At 44.1% G+C, this 13,157-nt stretch overlaps 1 pseudogene; it reads left to right on the plus strand.

Moving 5' to 3' along the window:
• The first annotated feature begins 294 nt into the window (after positions 1–294).
• LOC119742384 lies at positions 295–7,249 on the plus strand (annotated as a pseudogene).
• The last annotated feature ends 5,908 nt before the right edge of the window (positions 7,250–13,157 follow it).

Here is a 13,157-nt window from a genome sequence, read left to right on the forward strand (position 1 = left end):
CGGAGATTTTAAAGGGCTCGAGCAAAATAATAGACGTTTTCCTCAGTCACCTACACATTTTAGAAATGTTCCCCTGTTGTGGACTACCTGACTAAATTTCCTAAAGATTTTGGGGAAAAAAGTAGTCATTAACCGTTTGAAATTGATGATTTTGTTTACTGCTCTTCTCCTTTCTTGCCATTTAAAAGTTGGCATTAAAATTATGTACTGAAAAACAAAGACCTTTAACCTTTAACACCTATGGTGTTTGCAAACATGCGCAGTATAGGCAATCCCAATTGCATGTCGACATTTTGCAATCGTACGATGATGGTGCCCCATCGAATGCTCTAATTGCCGAAGTCGATTATTAGTTTATGAGTGAGGAGGGATTTCTTTAATTTGTGGGCGGGGTTTGTGGAGTCGTTTGGGCGGTGGCTCTATGCCAAAGTCAGCCCCGGTTGTCGTCCAGATTCAGGAGCTTCTACCGAATGTACTGTTGTGTATTTTGTGGATGTGGTTTCAACTACGCAGTGTACACGATACTGACGAGAGAGGACATCGACTACTTCCCTAACTAATGTTTGGGAAACTGTCAGGTACGTATGTTTGCTTTTATGGCATGTTGGGCTTCACATCATGTGCCCACACACACACAAGTACGCCTCTGCCCCCAGGTTCTCTGAAAATATAGTGATGATTCGTGAATGAAAATAATTGCAGGTTCCCTTATAATTTTACTGGCATGGGGAAGGGAACTGTTTTTTCATACCTTTGAAATGATCATCGGTGTCAGTGTTTATGAGCCCACATATCATCCCCATCACCATTGCCCCCATGCAGGTTCTCAGTAGTGATGATTCGTGAATGGAAATAATTGTAAAGGCTCCCTTTTAATTTCACTGACATGGGGTAGGCACGGTAAGGAACAGTTTGTGTCATACCTTTGATTTTTTGGTGTCTGTGTTCACAAGCCCAAGCCAAATATCACCACGATTACCATTACGTCATCTCCACCATGATCACCACTAACACTATCATGATCATCACCAATTAACACATCACCACCATATCATCTTGACAACCTGTATGACCCCATACGGGGATAAAAAAAACAAACACCATCATCATAGGCATCATGTTAATTACTAACCCATCACCACCATCATCTTGGACAACCTGAGCAAATCCATGGCCCAACAGAGGCATACAAGTCACAATCAATAGCATCACCTCAAACGTCACCGTTATCAATCTCAGGATCATCACCATCACATCACCACCATATTATCGTGCTTGAAAACCTGGCAACACTAATTGGCAACAAATGTATCAACCATCATCATAACCATGACCACAACTATCATCAGTGTCGTAGCCACGGGGGGGGGGGGGGGGGGGGGCGTAGGGGGCGACAGCCCCCCCCCCATGAAACCTGTCGCCCCCCCAGTCGCCCCCCCCCCACTGAGATTTTGAGTTTCTAAAAAAAATTATCATTGATCTACATGCCGCCCCCCCCCCCATGAAATGTTCCAGCCCCCCAGCGCCCCCCCCCCCCCACTGAAAAATTCCTGGCTACGCCACTGACTATCATGTTCCCCATCACATCATCACTATAATCATCTTTGAAAACCTGACCGCACTCATGGACCCAAACATATCACCATCACCACAACTGCCACCGTCATCAACATCAGTATCATCCCCATCATCCCCATAGTCATCTTTGACGACCTGATCATAAATGGGCCCATACAGGGATAAAAATCACCATGATCAACATCACCACAACTACCACTGTCATCACTATTTGGATCATCCCCATCACATCATCATCATAATCACCTTGACAATCTGACAACACTCATGGGCCCATACAGGGATAAGAATTGCCATCACTAACATCACCACAACTACCACTGTCATCACCATTTGAATCATCCCCATCACATCACCACCATAATCATCTTTGACAACCCGACCATGAGTGTTGAGATAAACATCACCATATAACTACAACCGTCATGACCATCAGGATCATCACCATCACATCATCCCCATAATAATACATGTATTTGACAACCAACACATCATCCCGATAATAATACATGTATTTGACAACCTGACCACACTCATGGACCCATACAGAGATAAAAATCACAATCACCACAACTACCACCGTCATCGATCACCGCCAGGATCATCACAAAAATATCACCACCATGATCATCTTTGACAACCTGACCACACTCATGCACCCATACAGAGATAAACATCGCCATCACTACAACTACGACTGTCATCACAATCAGGATCATCACCATCATATCATTCCCATAATCATCTTTGACAACCTGACCACACTCGTATGGACCCATACAGAGATAAAAATCACCATCATCACAACTACCACCGTCATCTCAATCGGGATCATCATATAACATCACCACCATGATCATCTTTGAAAACCTGGCCACACTCATGGGCCCATACATATAACAGGGATAAAAAGCATTATCACCACAACCACCGTCATCACAATCAGGATCTTCACATAACATCTCCACCATGATCATCTTTGACAACCTGACCACACGCATGGGCCCATACGGGGATAAAAATCACCAAATTCACCACAAATATCACCTGCATCACTATCGGGATCTTCACCATTACATGACCACTATAATCATTATTGACAATATTTTGACAACACTCATGGGCCAATACAGGGGAAAAAATCACCATCAACACAACTACCACCGTCATCACTATCAGGATCATCACCATCCCATCTCCACCATCATCATCTTTGACAACCTCATGTGCCCAAATAGGGAAAAATCACCATCACCTCCATTATCATCAATAAATCATCATCATCATCACCATCACCACCAAAACACCATCGTATCATCATTGACAACCTCATTACCACCTGGGCCGATATTGCATATCACCATAATCATCACTAGCATCCCCAACATGTATCACCATCACCAATACATCACCACCATAATCATCTTTGACAACCTCACCAAACTCATGGGCCCATACAGGGATAACAATCACCTTTAACAAAATCACTACAACTACTACAGTCATCACTCTTAGGATCATCACCATCACATCGCCACCCTAATCATTTTTTACAACCTGACCACACCCATGGGCCAATAAAGGTATAAAAATATCACCATTACCAACATCACAACAACTACGACTGTCATCACCATCAGGATCATCCCCATCACATCATCACCATAATCATTGACAACCTGACAACACTTACGGAGTAATGCAGGAATAAAAAAAATCACCATCGCAACAACATTCTCCGCAATCACTATCATGATCATGATCATTATCTTTTTTTATTGAGGGCGCTCTTCAGCAGCTGCCATGTTATTTTTATGCTCTGTGTTTCTTCATTTTAAATCGTCTGTCATCTTGGTGAGGTTTTTTTTTTTTTAATACATTTTTGTGTTTAGCTGTCTTTTTTATTGAACACTGTAAATGTCATGTAATTCAGCATTTTGCTGCAATATGATTTTTATGAAATAAACCAATTAATTAAATTAAAATTCGTTGACACATCATCACCACAATGTCTTTGACAACCTGACCAAACTCATGGGCCCATACGGGGATAAAAATCACCATCGCCAAAATTACTACAACTTCCACCATTATCAGTATCAGGATCATCACCATAATAATCTTTACCAACCCAACACTTGTGGCCCCCTGCAGGGATAAAAACATCTTCATCAGCACAACTACCACTGTTATGGCTATCGGGATCATCACCATCACATCACCACCGTGATCATCCTTGACAACCTGACCACACCCTTGGCCCACAGAGATAAAAATCACCATCGCCAACATCATCACAACCACCTCCACTATCATGATCATTACTGCCACATCATTACCATATCATCTTTGACAACCTGATCAAACTGATGGGACCATATACGGGGATAAAAATCACCATCACCACCATCACTGTCATGATCATCAAATCACAACCCCCCCCCCCACCCCACCCCCACGGAATAAAAGAGCTCTTTATGCTACCTGTCAGTATGTCCACAGATAGGCCTGTGACACTTGAAAAAATGTAATAGGAAGTTTCGGGGGAAATGATTATCATTTCAACCATGAACAGCGTATACAGTTTATAGCCGGACCATATGGCGTCCTTCTTATTCGCATACGGGGTCCACTATAATCGACGAGTTAATAGTACGCCATATCTAGAAGTTCGTTCGGATCGTTTCTGTAAACTGTTTTTCACAGGCATGGTTACATTTACATTTGTTTCTTCCCAACAGGTTACTGTATCAAGTTGATCTACCCGTCTGAAATTCGGTCTGCACAGCCATCATGGAAAGGAATATTTCACCGGGGTTTTTCCATTTACAACTGCCTTTCAATAAACCAGACTTGAAAAAAGACGCTTTCAAGATGAAGCTGCTCGACATTGAAGCAGACCTAGTGGAGCGAAAAGGCCGACCTGAGGAACTTGCCATCCTCAATCTGATTGGTCTGTTCAAATGCCGGCTCGAATGCTACAAGGATGCTGAAGAAAAGTTCCGTGATGTCCTCTCTAAGGATGAACACAACCTCAACGCTCTAGCAAACATGCAGTATGTTTTGGATAAACTTTACAGGACAGTAGAAGGTAAAAGGTTCAAAAAGAAACTTGACATGTTCCTAAGTAAGTCTACGGAGGATGCAGTCAGTGTTAGGATGAGAGCAAGGTGCTTAGCAGAGCAGGCATATGCTTATGCTTGCGATATGCACACAGATCGTGACAGCGTTGGTAAAGAGTGGTTCATAGAATCGAATGATATCTTCCAAAGGACACTGGAGCTTGGTGGTGATCTGGTAGAGACGGCGGAGAAGGACTTTTGGAAATTCTGCATTGCCAAGAACGCGCATAAGATTTTCGACAGGTTAAGCTTCGGTGAACATCGCGTTCAAGCCACAGACTACATGGACACAGCTATCGGGATCTTCTATGAAATAACACAGAAGGATCCCGGTGATTCCAAATACCAAGGCGAAAGTTGGCGCCATTTGGGAGACATTCTCCGCAAGGTTCAGATGAGGAAGCACTGCAGTTCTGCCCATTTGCCGGACGATCTGAAAAAGTACGTTGCAGACCCGGAGCTATGCATGAAGAAAGCACTCGAGTGTGACCCGGACAATCCGAGGATCCTAGCCCGCTACGCTAACTTTGTGTATCACCTCAGGCATTACACAAAAGAGGCACTGAGATTGCTGGATAAGTCGATCACACTAGACAACAGCGACTACAATTTCTACGCTTTCAGTACGAGAGGAACAGTTCGGCTGAAGTTCTACAAATGGAAGATGCGAATGGCTGAGTTAGATAATAAACGGCACTCCAAACCAGATCGAAGCGTGCTAGAACTCGCAAAAATTGATATGGAGAGGGCAATTGACATACGCCATGCGTCGTGGGACTTGCTAAATGTCGCGGACGTGTATCACCTTTTGGTCCAGTGTGACCCAGATGAGCCCAAGGAGTCAAAACGGCAATACCTGGAGAAGGAGTTCGAGTACTTGAAAAAGGCTGCAGATTGTGAGGACGGTAACCGGTTAATTTCAGTGAAACGCTTGCTGGGGCGCTGCCTATTTGACTTGGGTCACTATCGCGAGTCCATTCAGCTGTATGATGAAATTTTGAATTTGGAGTCAGCCACTTCGCAGTATACAGGTTATTTCTATGAACAATTCCGCAGTTATTTGTGCCTACTGCAGAGCGATCCGAAGGATGATTCCCCCTGGAGGAGATGGCCCAGTCCTTGAGGCAGGCCGTTGAAAAGTATGGGACGAGCGCCCTCATCAAGAACGTCTTTGGCACATTGAGAGTAGAGTACAAACACGAGGTTCAGGTCTTCAGCGACTACTGTAAAACAATCCCGGGCCACGACAGTCTCTTGTTTGTGCTGACTTCTAACGAACCACCGTCCCCTCTTACCCCACCTCCTCGCCCTGGTGGGTTACTCAAGGAGTCTTGGGAAAGCCCAGAGAAAGAGAAAGAGGATCACGGTGTTGGAGAGCCCAAAAAGGAAAATCCCAAGACCTTGGACAGTCTGTCTCCGGTCGTACCATCTGAACATACTCCTAGCCTGATTGATGCCGGCAAAGATGTGGCCCCCTCACCAGATAGTGGGCTCGAAGCACCCAACCAATACCCAGATGAACAAGCAAGTCAAGCTACTGTATCAGCAGTGGCATCCAACCAAACCCCAGATAAGCTAGCAGATGGGGCTGCCGCATCACTAGTGGAGGGAATAAGAAGCATGGCCATTACAGATTCACCACCTGAAAAGGGCTGTGGTCGGAAAGATTTTGACTTCTTTGTGGTACACACGGCAAGTGACGCAGAGTGGGTGCACGAAGAATTGCTTCCAAGTTGGGGATCAGAAAATTAAAGGGGTGCACAACCCAAGAATATGCCCTAGCAGGTTCCTTCGTCCTTAGCAATGAGTTGCATTTGATGGAAAGCAGTGCGTGTATTTTGTTCGTCCTTACAAGTGGTTTCGAAACGGAGTGCGAGTTTCTCATGCATCATGCTCTGAAACTCAAGAAAGCCGGTCACGTCATTTTCCCGCTTCGAAGGGGCAAATCTGCAGTTCCACGGGAGCTTCAAGATATCCTCTTTTGCTTCGATGCTACTCGGGAGAGAGTAAATTGGGATAAATTAGCTCAAGACATTAAGCGTCAGATCGATGCAGCTAAGGAATTGCCCGTGCATGATTAGGCCACCAGAGGTACAAAAAAACATACACTCCAGTACTGTTATAGAGTGCTCAGCAGGTGCCGGCGTCGTTCTTCACAAACGAAGATACACCACCCAATGATGATGTCCGTTGCCACTGATGTGTCCAGCGCCATTTTTAGTTCCTGAACTTAGTCCATCCCTGCTAAGCACTGCAGGCTTACCACTGAGCTCCCCACTACAATACCACCGGCTAATTCAACCACCGAGTTCATGAACATGCGTACAACAATATGCACATTTTTTAGTGGGTTTTTCCCTTGGCCGGCGTATTTTATAGAGACTGTACACTCAGTGCTTGCGAGAAAAACTATCACAAGCTTAATCAAGTGGGACTCGAACCCACGACCTCCTGCTTACTAGTGCAGACGTCTTACCACTCGACCACCGCGCTTTCCCGGTTCGGCTGGCCGGTTCGAGTCTGATGATGCGGGTACCACAACCGAACTTTAAAAAATACGTCGTCGAAGTGCAAATCCCAATATAAAATTTACATCTCCCTGACGCAAATTCCATCTTATAAACAAAAAACAATGTAGACTTGAGGACGAGTCGCTAGACAGTCGTGTTTTGTCCGTCGCCGCCACTAATATCTATAAGCGCGCCGCTGTATCTTATGACCGGGTCTCGACGCGCGTGATACCTACTTTAAAAGAACGATTTAGGACGGATATTCATAATATGCGACCACTATAGCGCAATGCATGTACATTACATTTCCAAAAAAGAGGACCAATTGGTGGCAGTCTAGCTGTACCCATGGAGAAGCATCCGTGTTATAGCTTCTATTGCAAGCTCACCAACAACTCAGACTAAGTATTTATCTTCAAACCATAACGCTAATTCATTGCGATCAATCAGTGCGTTGTCATTCTTACTACCTCTTTCGCGAGGTAAACGTTAAATAAGTATTTACCCGTCTCGATAGACGGAGCTGCTAGAAGAAGTTTGCTAAGCACACAAAATATTTGCTCACTAGTAAAACATGTTACCAGCCAAAGCTTCATGCAGTTTATGTATTTTTTGTTGTAATTGGTACTCAGCTGATTGGTGCTTAGTACCAAATTAAATTGCTAAACATTTTCAGCGAAGTGCACATGCGCAGAAGCAGGAGGTATACGGGTAGGCAAGAATTACAATTTAGCCTAGTGTGGGTGCAAAACGTTCTTAGCTGGGTAGTTCACGATAGACAGTACATCCTTTGTACCGCGCAGCAGCATGAGGTTCCCATTCGCGAACCTGACTCTGAAGTCGACGAACCGCACACAAAGTGCTTTGGATTGCAGGCCAGTAAATAGACTGCATACATAGACCTCAGTGATAAATACGCGCATTTCCAAAAAAATATTTAAAATGCTCACAACTCTCCAAGGTGTTTGAGACACACATCAAATTAAAGCGTATTTCATCATCTTTCAATTTCTGTCCAATTTTTTTTGGGATGAACCAATGATTTGGGGAGAAAATTCCATCCAAATGTGATCACCTCTAAAAGTACTCCTGAAGCCCATCGCCATTTTGAAAAAGGACGCATAAACGCTCCATTGCAAAAATAGAGCCATTTATTATTTTAGGGCCCTATTTAATCCGAATTTCACAGAAATACGAGCTCGCAGTCCTCTGCACGGCTTCCACTTTTTTTTTTTCATTTTATTTTACTACAACCCTCAAGTTTTCGGACGTAAAAATGTTCTAATACCGGATAATTTGTGGGCATGCAAATCGTGATTTGGCCGCCATTTTCGTAGACAATTTCGGGCCTGTTTACTGGTCTGCAGCCTTTGCAGCCTGTTTAATTGGCGCATAGCGTGTGTGTTAATTAAGGGCGCCCGCTACGGTGAATCGCTTCACAGTCCAATGCACCACTAAGGACGTCTTGGAATCAAGACTCAATTTAGCCGTGCATTGGTAAAAATGCATGCAGTGTACGAGTTAGAACATTTTGGTCGAATTTCTCAAAATGGTGGGTTTTCCGATGAGTTGCCACAAGGGGATATAAGATTAAGCAGTATAGGTTAAAAAAAAAAAAAAAAAAACTCAGTGTGACGAACAGCACTGGCGGAGCAACAGTATATAAATTTGAAGCAATTGTTTGTCACCATGATGTACATAATAATGTCAGGTTTCCAAAGTAACCAGAGCCTGATGACTTGGCGGAGACTATGTAGTTTGTTTTAAAGGCATATAGGATCAACTGCATCTATCCCAATACCCGACCGAATTCAATTATCAAAAAGCTTGGATTTAAGATCTTACTGGTACTAAAACACTCCGTCAAATTATTCTGTCTGCTGGCTTCCTCTGTATCAATTTCCAAACAACAGGTATCCATGAATAAATGACAGTGTTGTAGAAAATGTTATTTCTTGTACATTGTGCATTGTACAATTCTATAAACCGTTTTTATTTTCAATAAAACGTTTAGATTGCTGTTGTCAAAAAAAAATATGATTTTTTTTCTTTGATTGCTAGAACCTCTTTAACATGTTCTGCGGATTTGGATACTAGTAATTAAAATATTTTCTCAAGTTTAAGCCTACCTGAGCTCTCAATACCATGAACGAAATAAACCTACAGCAGCATGCCTACGACTCGTGTCATATGAGAATCCCTATTATTCCCTATTATTGGTTAATCCCTCGCACGTGACAGGTCACTCTCATATATATTATCCTATAAATAGCATATTATCATACTTACGCATGCGCAATACTACCAACAAGTTCATATTTCATGGAGTCGGATATTCACGCTACACCGGAGAATATAAATAGTCGAGTGTGGAAGGCCTATCGTATGGAAGTGTAGATAGGACATGGTTAAAAATAAAACTAATTCGTACGTACGAATTACTAAACCGTACGTACGAAATACTAATTCGTACGTACGAATTACTAATCCGTACGTACGAATTACTAATTCGTACGTACGAATTACTAAACCGTACGTACGAATTACCAAACCGTACGTACGAATTACTAAACCGTACGTACGAATTACTAAATCGTACGTACGAAATAATTACTAATTCGTACGTACGATTTATTAATTCGTACGTACGGATTATTAATTCGTACGTACGGTTTATTAATTCGTACGTACGGTTTAGCAATTCCTATGGAAGTGTAGATAGGACATGGTTAAAAATAAAACTAATTCGTACGTACGAATTACTAAACCGTACGTACGAAATACTAATTCGTACGTACGAAATACTAATTCGTACGTACGAAATACTAATTCGTACGTACGAATTACTAAACCGTACGTACGAATTAATAAATCGCACGTACGAATTACTCAGTGGCGTAGCCACGGGAGGGGGGGGGGGGTGGGGGCAGTGGCGTAGCCAGGATTTTTTTCAGGGGGGGGGCGGCGCTGGGGGGCTGGAACATTTCATGGGGGGGGGGTGTCATGTAGATCAATGATAATTTTTTTAGAAACTCAAAATCTCAGTGGGGGCGACTGGTGGGCGACAAGGTTTCATGGGGGGGGGGGGGGGGCTGTCACCCCAACGCGCTCCACCCCCCCCCCCCCCCCGTGGCCACGCCACTGCGACAGCCCCCCCCCCCCATGAAACCTTGTCGCCCCCCCAAGTCGCCCCCCAAGTCCCCCCCCAAGTCGCCCCCCCCCCCAACTGAGATTTTGAGTTTCTAAAAAAAATTATCATTGATCTACATGACGCCCCCCCCACATGAAATGTTCCAGGCCCCCCCCCTCACCCCCCCCCCCCCCCCCCCCCCCCCACTGGAATTACTAAACCGTACGTACGAATTACTAATTTTTCGTACGTACGATTTATTAATTCGTACGTACGGTTTAGTAATTCGTACGTACGGTTTAGTAATTCGTACGTACGATTTAGTAATTCGTACGTACGGTTTAGTAATTCGTACGTCAGTAACGAATTAGTAATTCGTACGTACGAATTAGTAATTCGTACGTACGGTTTAGTAACTCGTACGTACGAATTAGATTTATTTGTAACCATGTCCTATCTACACTTCCATAAATTCCAGTGGCGTAGCCAGGAATTTTCCCGTGGGGGGGGGGGGGGCCGCCGGGGGGGGGGGGGGGGGGAACATTTCAGGTTGTGGGGGCGTCATGTAGATCAATGATAATTTTTTTAGAAACTCAAAATCTCAGTGGGGGGGGGGGCGACTTGGGGGGAGCGACAAGGTTTCATGGGGGGGGGGGGGGCTGTCGCAGTGGCGTAGCCACGGGGGGGGGGGGGCCGTGGGGGTGACAGCCCCCCCATGAAACCTTGTTTCCCCCTGTCGCCCCCCACTGAGATTTTGAGTTTCTAAAAAAGTTATCATTGATCTACTTGACACCCCCATGAAATGTTCCAGCCCCCCCCAGCAGCGGCCCTCCCCCCCCCCCCCTTAACTGACAAAAACCTGGCTACGCCACTGCCCCCACGGCCCCCCCCACTCCCGTGGCTACGCACTGAGTAATTCGTACGTACGAATTAGTAATTCGCACGTACGAATTAGTAATTCGTACGTACGGTTTAGTAATTCGTACGTACGATTTAGTAATTCGTACGTACGGTTTAGTAATTCGTACGTACGAATTAGTAATTCGTACGTACGGTTTAGTAATTCGTACGTACGGTTTAGTAATTCGTACGTACGGTTTAGTAATTCGTACGTACGAATTAGTATTTCGTACGTACGGTTTAGTAATTCGTACGTACGAATTAGTTTTATTTTTAACCATGTCCTATCTACACTTCCATACTATCGCGCTTGTTGTACCAGCAGTGTTAACGGCACATTGTGCTTCTGCGCTGCATGCAGAGTCGCCATAAACACAGTTCATAAGCTATTTGCATATGAATACGATTACTCCGCTGGGATTTCCCCCGATGAGAAATTCTGAACGTGAACTTGGTCGCACTCCAACCTCGTCCCCAGGGTGTTGAGCAGTACGCGCCCACCACTACCCGCTCTCTCACAATTGCATGTGCATGATTGATGCAAATGAGGAATAGTCTGGTGCCTGCATGTGCGTTACATTTGCATTTGTTTTTGTATGCGGTGTCTGGGATAAAAGCAGAATCAATTCGTCGCAGCGCGAGCATGGCATGAGTTTCGAAAATACGATTTTATTTTAATAATGTTACGATCTTAACGAGACAACATGCAGTATCAAAGGAGACGAATATTTTCGAGAAGGCGTGGACGAATGATCACGAAAACACGTACTGCACGTTGTGAATAACAACACCAAGTACACGATATAAATCCATTTCTAGCCAATTGCGGTATCGAATCAGGACACAGGAAGAAAGTTTCCTATCCAGGGCTTACTATTGGAAACGATGTTGGAAATAAAGTAAGCACTGGGGACGAGGTTGGGTCGCACTCGTACTTGTACTTGCGCGGCCATGAACCGAAGGCACGCAGTACATGGGATGATATCGTTAGATCAGAATAGGATACCGTGATTGGATGCCGACCTGTGACGTCAAGGTCACCAACGCGGGTTGTTCATGTGCGCGCACGTCAGGTCAGTGCGCTTCACCACAATCCTTCGCGTATTCTGACATGATTTTGTACAGAAAATGATCGGCCTTTACCGGAGATTTTAAAGGGCTGGAGCAAAATAATAGACGTTTTCCCCAGTCACCTACACATTTTACGAATTTTCCCCTGTTGTGGACTACCTGATTAAATAATTCCTAAAGATTTTGGGAAAAAAAGTAGTCATTAACCGTTTGAAATTTATGATTTTGTTTACTGCTCTTCTCCTTTATTGCCCTTTAAAAGTTGGCATTAAAAGGATGTACTGAAAAACAAAGACCTTTAACCTTTAACACCTATGGTGTTTGCAAACATGCGCAGTATAGGTAATCCCAATTGCATGTCGACATTTTGCAATCGTACGATGATGGTGCACAACTTAATGCTCTTGTCGAAGTCGATGATTAGTTTATGAATGAGGAAGGATTTCTTTAATTTGTGGGCGGGGTTTGTGGAGTCGTTGGGGCGGTGGCTCTGTGCCAAAGTCAGCCCCGGTTGTCATCCTTATTCAGGAGCTTCTACCGAATGTACTATTGTGTATTTGTGGATGTGGTTTCAACTACGCAGTGTACACATGATAGTGACGAAAGAAGACATCGACTACTTCCCTAACTATTATTTGGAAACTGCCTAGTACGTACGTTTGCTTTTATGGCATGTTGGGCTTCACATTATGTTCCCCCACACACGTACACCCCTGCCCCCAGGTTATCTAGAAATAGTGATGATTCGTCAATGGAAAAAAATTGTAGGCTCCCCTTTTATTTGTACTGACATGGGTTAAGCGTAAGGAACAGTTTGTGTCATACCTTTGGATTTTTTTTAATGAT

This window comes from Patiria miniata, unplaced genomic scaffold (assembly GCF_015706575.1).
Source record: "Patiria miniata isolate m_02_andy unplaced genomic scaffold, ASM1570657v1 HiC_scaffold_6, whole genome shotgun sequence".
Lineage (NCBI taxonomy): Eukaryota > Metazoa > Echinodermata > Asteroidea > Valvatida > Asterinidae > Patiria > Patiria miniata.